Genomic DNA, 7,500 nt, shown 5'->3' on the forward strand with positions numbered 1-7,500 from the left:
ACTCAAAGATCTACCGTCCAAAGAGAAAAAAACCCTGACCAAAACTCTGACCAATGGAGATGATCTATATAACATTTCCATGTGCATTGGTCACATTGCAAAGTGTGCTCAAAATGACCCACATAGAGAAAAGTGTTTATAGTTTGAGAAATATCCAACGTCACTATTGGTCATTTTGCTCAGCATGGCTCATGGGCAAGTTTACAACTTTCACAAACAAAGCAACTTGTTGACATTTATTGAGAAATGTCCATTCGTTGTACATCAACGAATAATGTGATAGATTCATAGATTGGACGAAAACATGAATATAGATGCGCTCCCTTCATTAAAAAAAATCCAATCTTTGGACAGCAAAAAACCATGTTATTGATGCCTAGATTGGACGAAAACATGAATATAGATCTACTCCCTTTATTTAGAAATATCCAATCGTTGGACAGCAACAAACCATGTGATTGTTGCCTAGATTGGACGAAAACATGAATATAGATGCGCTCCCTTTATTTAGAAATATCCAATCGTTGGACAGCAACAAACCATGTGATTGTTGCCTAGATTGGACGAAAACATGAATATAGATGCGCTCCCTTTATTAAAAAAAATCCAATCTTTGGACAGCAAAAAACCATGTTATTGATGCCTAGATTGGACGAAAACATGAATATAGATCTACTCCCTTTATTTAGAAATATCCAATCGTTGGACAGCAACAAACCATGTGATTGTTGCCTAGATTGGACGAAAACATGAATATAGATGCGCTCCCTTTATTTAGAAATATCCAATCGTTGGACAAGGAGCAAGGAACCAGATAGACTTTATAGCAGTATCATCAAGATTCAGAAATGGCATATTAAATTGCAAAACCTACCCAGGCGCCGATGTAGACAGTGACCATGTCCCAGTTGTTTGTACAATAAGGATAAAGTTTAAAGCTATTCAGAGAACAGCTGGTAGAATAAAGAGGGATTACAGGTTATGCAAAGACAATGGCATACAAACAAAAATGAGAGAAGAATTTGAAAATGCACTCATGATACAAAGCCAAAGTGAACCTGATAATGAAAAATGTGAAAAACAATTTGATATATTCCAAAAGTGTGTCAAAGCAACTGCAGAAAAGCATTTACCAATAGCTCAAATAAACAGCAAAAAGGAATGGATGACAAATGAAATTCTAAACCTATTTGAAGAAAGACGAAAATGCAACAGAGGGTCTGCAGAATACCAAACATTGAACAACCACATTAAATCCAAATGCATCGAGGCACACGAGAACTATCTAGACTGGAAATGCTGCGAAATCGAAAGAGAATACAAACCCAACCCCCAACAAGCTCACCAAAGAATAAAAGAACTATCAGGGAAAAGGAAAAGCAAAGCAGCAGGAAGTTGTATCCAAAACAAACAAGGGGAACTGCTATTTGAAGAACAACATATAGAAAGCCGATGGGTAGAATACATAGGCGAACTGTACAATGATCCAAATAGAAATGAACCACCACTGAAATTCAAAGAACCATTAAGCGGACCAAACATCACCAAAAGTGAAATTGAACATGCCATGGAACGAATGAGGGATGGTAAAGCAACAGGCCCTGATGAAATATCTGTAGAGGTATTAAAAAGCCTAGGAGATCTAGCAATTGATGAACTTCACATATTATTCAACAATATATACAATACTGGGAAAATTCCAGAAGATCTCTGTAACTCTATTTTCATAGCAATACCAAAGAAAGCAGGTGCAGTCAGATGCGAAAATTTTAGAACTATAAGTTTAATAAGCCACATCAACAAAATACTGTTGCGTATAATTATCAACAGGCTAAGGAATAAGATTAACCCCGAAATCGCAGAAGAACAATATGGATTCCAACCTGACAGAGGGACAAGGAACGCAATATACCTCCTCCGTGTTTTAAGTGAAAGAGCTATACAGGTTCAGACCCCACTATACCTCTGTTTTGTCGACTACAAAAAGCTTTTGATAGAGTACGCCACGAAGAAATACTAAAACAACTGCACTCCATTGGCGCTGATGAGAAAGACCTCAGACTCATGCAAACATTATACTACACCCAGCAGGCATCTATCAAAATCGGAAACTCTACAGGAAATTCCATTCCTATTAAGAAAGGAGTCCGTCAAGGGTGTGTTGCCTCACCAGATCTGTTTAATCTATACCAAGAAACAATCATGAGGGCATAAATAATATGGAGGGAATAAAAGTGGGAGGTCACAACATAAATAATATAAGATACGCAGACGATACGGTACTCATTGCAACATCAGAAATCCAACTTCAAAAGATTGTTGACAAAGTGGTAGTAGATAGTGAAGCCAAGGGAATGGAAGTGAATATCACCAAAACGGAATGCATGGTAATACAGAAAAACCCTGAAAACAACAACACCTGCAATATAACGATTCACGGCGAGCAACTTACCAACGTAGAAAGTTTTAAATACCTAGGTTCAATAGTGACAACAGATGGAAGATGTAACCGAGACATACGAGCAAGAATAACTCAAGCCAAACAGGCCTTCATGGACCTGGGAAACATTTTGAAAAACAAACAGATGTCGTTCGGGATTAGATTCCGAGTCTTGAAGTGCTACGTGTGGCCAATCTTGTTATACGGATGCGAAAGCTGGACTACAAATGCAGAAACACAAAAGAACATTGAAGCTTTTGAAATGTGGTGCTTGAGAAGGATGCAGAGAATATCGTATACTGCACACAAAACGAACGAAGAAGTGCTAAAACAAACATACCAACAAAGGAAACTAATGCCCTTAATAGTGGATCGACAACTATCCTTTTTCGGACACATAGTAAGGAAAGATAAGAATGAATACCTGGCAAGTTGTGGAAAAATACCTGGTAAACGCGCCCGGGGAGACAAAGAAAAACACTCATAGACCAACTGAAGGGCTTCACCAGCCTAACAATCCAAGAGCTGTTTGAAAAGGCAAGAGACAGGGAGGAATGGAGAGAGATAATTCATGCAGTATCCGAAGCCTGGACCAGGCATGGAACCTAGAAGAAGAAGAATCGTTGGACAGCAACAAACCATGTGGTTGTTGCCTAGATTGGACGAAAACACGAATATAGATGTGCTCCCTTTATTAAGAAATATCCAATCGTTGGACAGCAACAAACCATGTGATTGTTGCCTAGATTGGACGAAAACATGAATATAGATGTGCTCCCTTTATTTAGAAATATCCAATCGTTGGACAGCAACAAACCATGTGATTGTTGCCTAGATTGGACGAAAACATGAATATAGATGCGCTCCCTTTATTTAGAAATATCCAATCGTTGGACAGCAACAAACCATGTGATTGTTGCCTAGATTGGACGAAAACATGAATATAGATGTGCTCCCTTTATTCAGAAATATCCAATCGTTGGACAGCAACAAACCGTGTGATTGTTGCCTAGATTGGACGAAAACATGAATATAGATGCGCTCCCTTTATTTAGAAATATCCAATCGTTGGACAGCAACAAACCATGTGATTGTTGCCTAGATTGGACGAAAACATGAATATAGATGCGCTCCCTTTATTTAGAAATATACAATCGTTGGACAGCAACAAACCGTGTGATTGTTGCCTAGATTGGACGAAAACATGAATATAGATGCGCTCCCTTTATTTAGAAATATACAATCGTTGGACAGCAACAAACCATGTGATTGTTGTCTAGATTGGACAAAAACATGAATATAGATGCGCTCCCTTTATTTAGAAATATCCAATCGTTGGACAGCAACAAAACATGTGATTGTTGCCTAGATTGGACGAAAACATGAATATAGATGTGCTCCCTTTATTCAGAAATATCCAATCGTTGGACAGCAACAAACCGTGTGATTGTTGCCTAGATTGGACGAAAACATGAATATAGATGCGCTCCCTTTATTTAGAAATATCCAATCGTTGGACAGCAAAAACCATGTGATTGTTGCCTAGATTGGACGAAAACATGAATATAGATGTGCTCCCTTTATTCAGAAATATCCAATCGTTGGACAGCAACAAACCATGTGATTGTTGCCTAGATTGGACGAAAACATGAATATAGATGCGCTCCCTTTATTTAGAAATATACAATCGTTGGACAGCAACAAACCGTGTGATTGTTGCCTAGATTGGACGAAAACATGAATATAGATGCGCTCCCTTTATTTAGAAATATACAATCGTTGGACAGCAACAAACCATGTGATTGTTGTCTAGATTGGACGAAAACATGAATATAGATGCGCTCCCTTTATTTAGAAATATCCAATCGTTGGACAGCAACAAACCATGTGATTGTTGCCTAGATTGGACGAAAACATGAATATAGATGTGCTCCCTTTATTCAGAAATATCCAATCGCTGGACAGCAACAAACCATGTGATTGTTGCCTAGATTGGACGAAAACATGAATATAGATGCGCTCCCTTTATTAAGAAATATCCAATCGTTGGACAGCAACAAACCATGTGATTGTTGCCAAGATTGGACGAAAACATGAATATAGATGTGCTCCCATTCATACTTTATGAAACAGAAAATGAAAACAAAAAAACTACGCAACTATCAATCCCAGAGTGCGTTTGTCTATGACTAGCTAAGCCCTTGCCTAAAAGTGGGGGTTGTAAGAACAGTGACTAACTCCACTATTTTGTGCTGGTAATATCAAGCTCTAGTTCACGATGGCAGGTAAGATACCAGCCTTCATACTTTCAACGCAAAAGATTTCCATAGAGGAAATTAGCAACCCATATATTATATATATAGATAATATTTTGTTCCGTTTCATAATTGAACTTACTTTTGCCATGATGAATATCACGTGATATTAACTGTCGACTGATCAGACTACAATAATGTCCATGGTCGACTGTCAATTCTCTATGTAGGCAATAAAAGTTTCATTGAAATTAATAAAGAAATAAACAAAACAGAAAGGGTGCTCTGATGAATCACATTATTTCAGTCAGTTACAATGCCAGAAGAATAACATTTGTCCCCACTATACTTTCTAATTGTTTTTTTTTTCTTTCTTGTTTTTTTAAAGCAAACCCTTCGACTTCGAGTCTCCGTTCAAACGCATCTCGCGAGCCGATTAAATTCGGGTTTTCTGGGCTTTTTTTAGTTTTTACTCACAAAAATGTTTACTTTCGACGATCTGCAGTTTTCATAAAGTCTTTTTAGAGCCAGTGTCAATGGCAACAAGACACTTATTGCCTCTGTCATTCGTAACCGATGTATTTTCCTTCCGAACCAAAGCTCCCTCTCAATCTAAAAATAGATGCTATCTTGTCAACGGGGAAACTGGGGGATAAACCTCAACAATAAAAGAAACAAACAACAAACAATAAAAGAGAAAACATCATATCGATGATTATCTCGATGTGCCCTAGTCCTAGTGATTAGTCTCAGACTAAGCTCGAAGTCTTGCCCCAACAAGTGATTAAAACTTGGCCAAACTTAGTCCGAAGATGCCTTTATTTTAGTCTGGGACTTGCTTGGTCAATTCACATAAAATCATATTTTTTCAAGTCCTTGACTAAAGTCAGAAACTGAGCGATTGTCCGCGTACATGAAATCGGCGGATCGTGAAAATAGAGGCTTAGAGGTTATATTCGCCGACCATCGATATTCATATTACGGTACGATAGACTTGATAAGCCTTCGACTTATAACATAATTATCACAATATTTGTATATTTATCACGTGGAATAAACTTTAGAAAACAGGATTTAGTGGTAAAAATGGGACAAGTAATGTTGCTTTTTTGTGTGTGATAAAACCGCGTAATCATAACGTTTCCACACTCACCTATACATGCACACACACACACACACACACACACACACACACATACATACATACATACACACGCATTTTGAAAGACCCCCCCCCCCCCCAAATAAAACCAAAAAAAAAAACAACAAAAAACAAAAAAAAGAAAGACCAAAAAGGGATTTAGAATTTAAAAACAAAACAAAACAAAAACAAACAAAAAGAACCCCAAAACAACCCAAAACAAACAATGAAGTGATTTAGTCCTCATCAGTTCTCTATTTTCCTTTTGATTGAATATTGAAAAGTAATTTCTTCCCCCCCCCCCCCCCCCCACAACACACACAAAAAAAAAAAACAAACAAAAACTAACAAGCCAAAACAAAAAAGAGAGTTGATGACAACATGATTACACGGAACATACTTTTACTTTTAATATCTTCTCAATCATGTCACAATAAAATGTATCTAGCCTTAATCCACAATTTTTTACCCCTTTTGAGATACTGGTGTTTCTCTTTTAGTACAAAAGGCTCGTATAATATATAGAACTAAATTGACGTAAATCATCTCTGTGTTTTAACCGTAAAAAATACTGCCGTACTATAAAAAAAAATCATATTTAAAAATTTGGCCAGAAAACAGATTCTGCTCTTGCCGGCGCACAGCGCGGTCGATGGCGCTGATATAGAATGCGTAAAAATATTACGACGCACTGGTGTAACTGAAACTTTTTGTTCTTCGCCAGCCATTATTATGAGTAGTTCTCACTAAATTGTATTAATCAGACTATAGACTTTACGATTACACATTGTTTTGTGTGTTGGTACATTATTTAGGATTGGGGGATGCTATCAGTTTTTTTAAAAATAGTATGCGCTTGGCTAAGAAGCTCATAACATTGCCATTCGGAAGTAAAATGGACCAACACACAAAACTGTATGTAACCATGAACTTTTATAGTCTGGTTAATACAGTTAAGTGAGAACAACTCACAAACGCGGATGGCAAAAACAATAACAAAGCCCTGAGTGACGTCATCTGCATACTATCTATACCTTCCATTTAATATGCGAAAACACTCCAGACGAATGAGATAATGTGGTAGTGGCGTTGTTGGCCGCAAAAGAAAACAAATCGTGAGTTGTATTCAATAGTTCAGCCAATGGAATCACTTGTTTCCATGAGCTCTACTAACGACAACTTACTAGACGGTGTAAAAAACCAAAACAATGACGTCAAACTATAAGTCCTAAACGATTCTCGTGTCCGCGTAGCCATCGTTAAGTTATAGCCTGACACTGAAACCCAAAAAGACTGTCATTTTGACGTCATTATTTGGTTTTTGCACCGCCTAGTGAGTTGTCGTTAGTAGTGCTCATGGAAAAAAGTGGTCCCATTGGTTGAATTATTGAATACAACTCACGATTTGTTTTCTTTTGTGGCCAAAGACTGGTATTTTGACGTAATTTTTGGTCAGTGTCAGGCTATAAGTTAACAAAGGCTACAGTCAGTGTCAGGCTATAGATAGTATGCAGATGACGTCACTCAGGCCTTTGTTATTGTTTTTGCCATCCGCGTTTGTGAGTTGTTCTCACTAAACTGTATTAACCAGACTATAAAAGTTCATGGTTACACAGAGTTTGTGTGTTGGTCCGTTATACTTCCGGATGGCAATGTTGTGAACT

This window comes from Berghia stephanieae, chromosome 8, assembly GCF_034508935.2.
Source record: "Berghia stephanieae isolate SIO BIC M18660-M18661 chromosome 8, UCSD_Bste_1.3, whole genome shotgun sequence".
Taxonomy (NCBI): domain Eukaryota; kingdom Metazoa; phylum Mollusca; class Gastropoda; order Nudibranchia; family Aeolidiidae; genus Berghia; species Berghia stephanieae.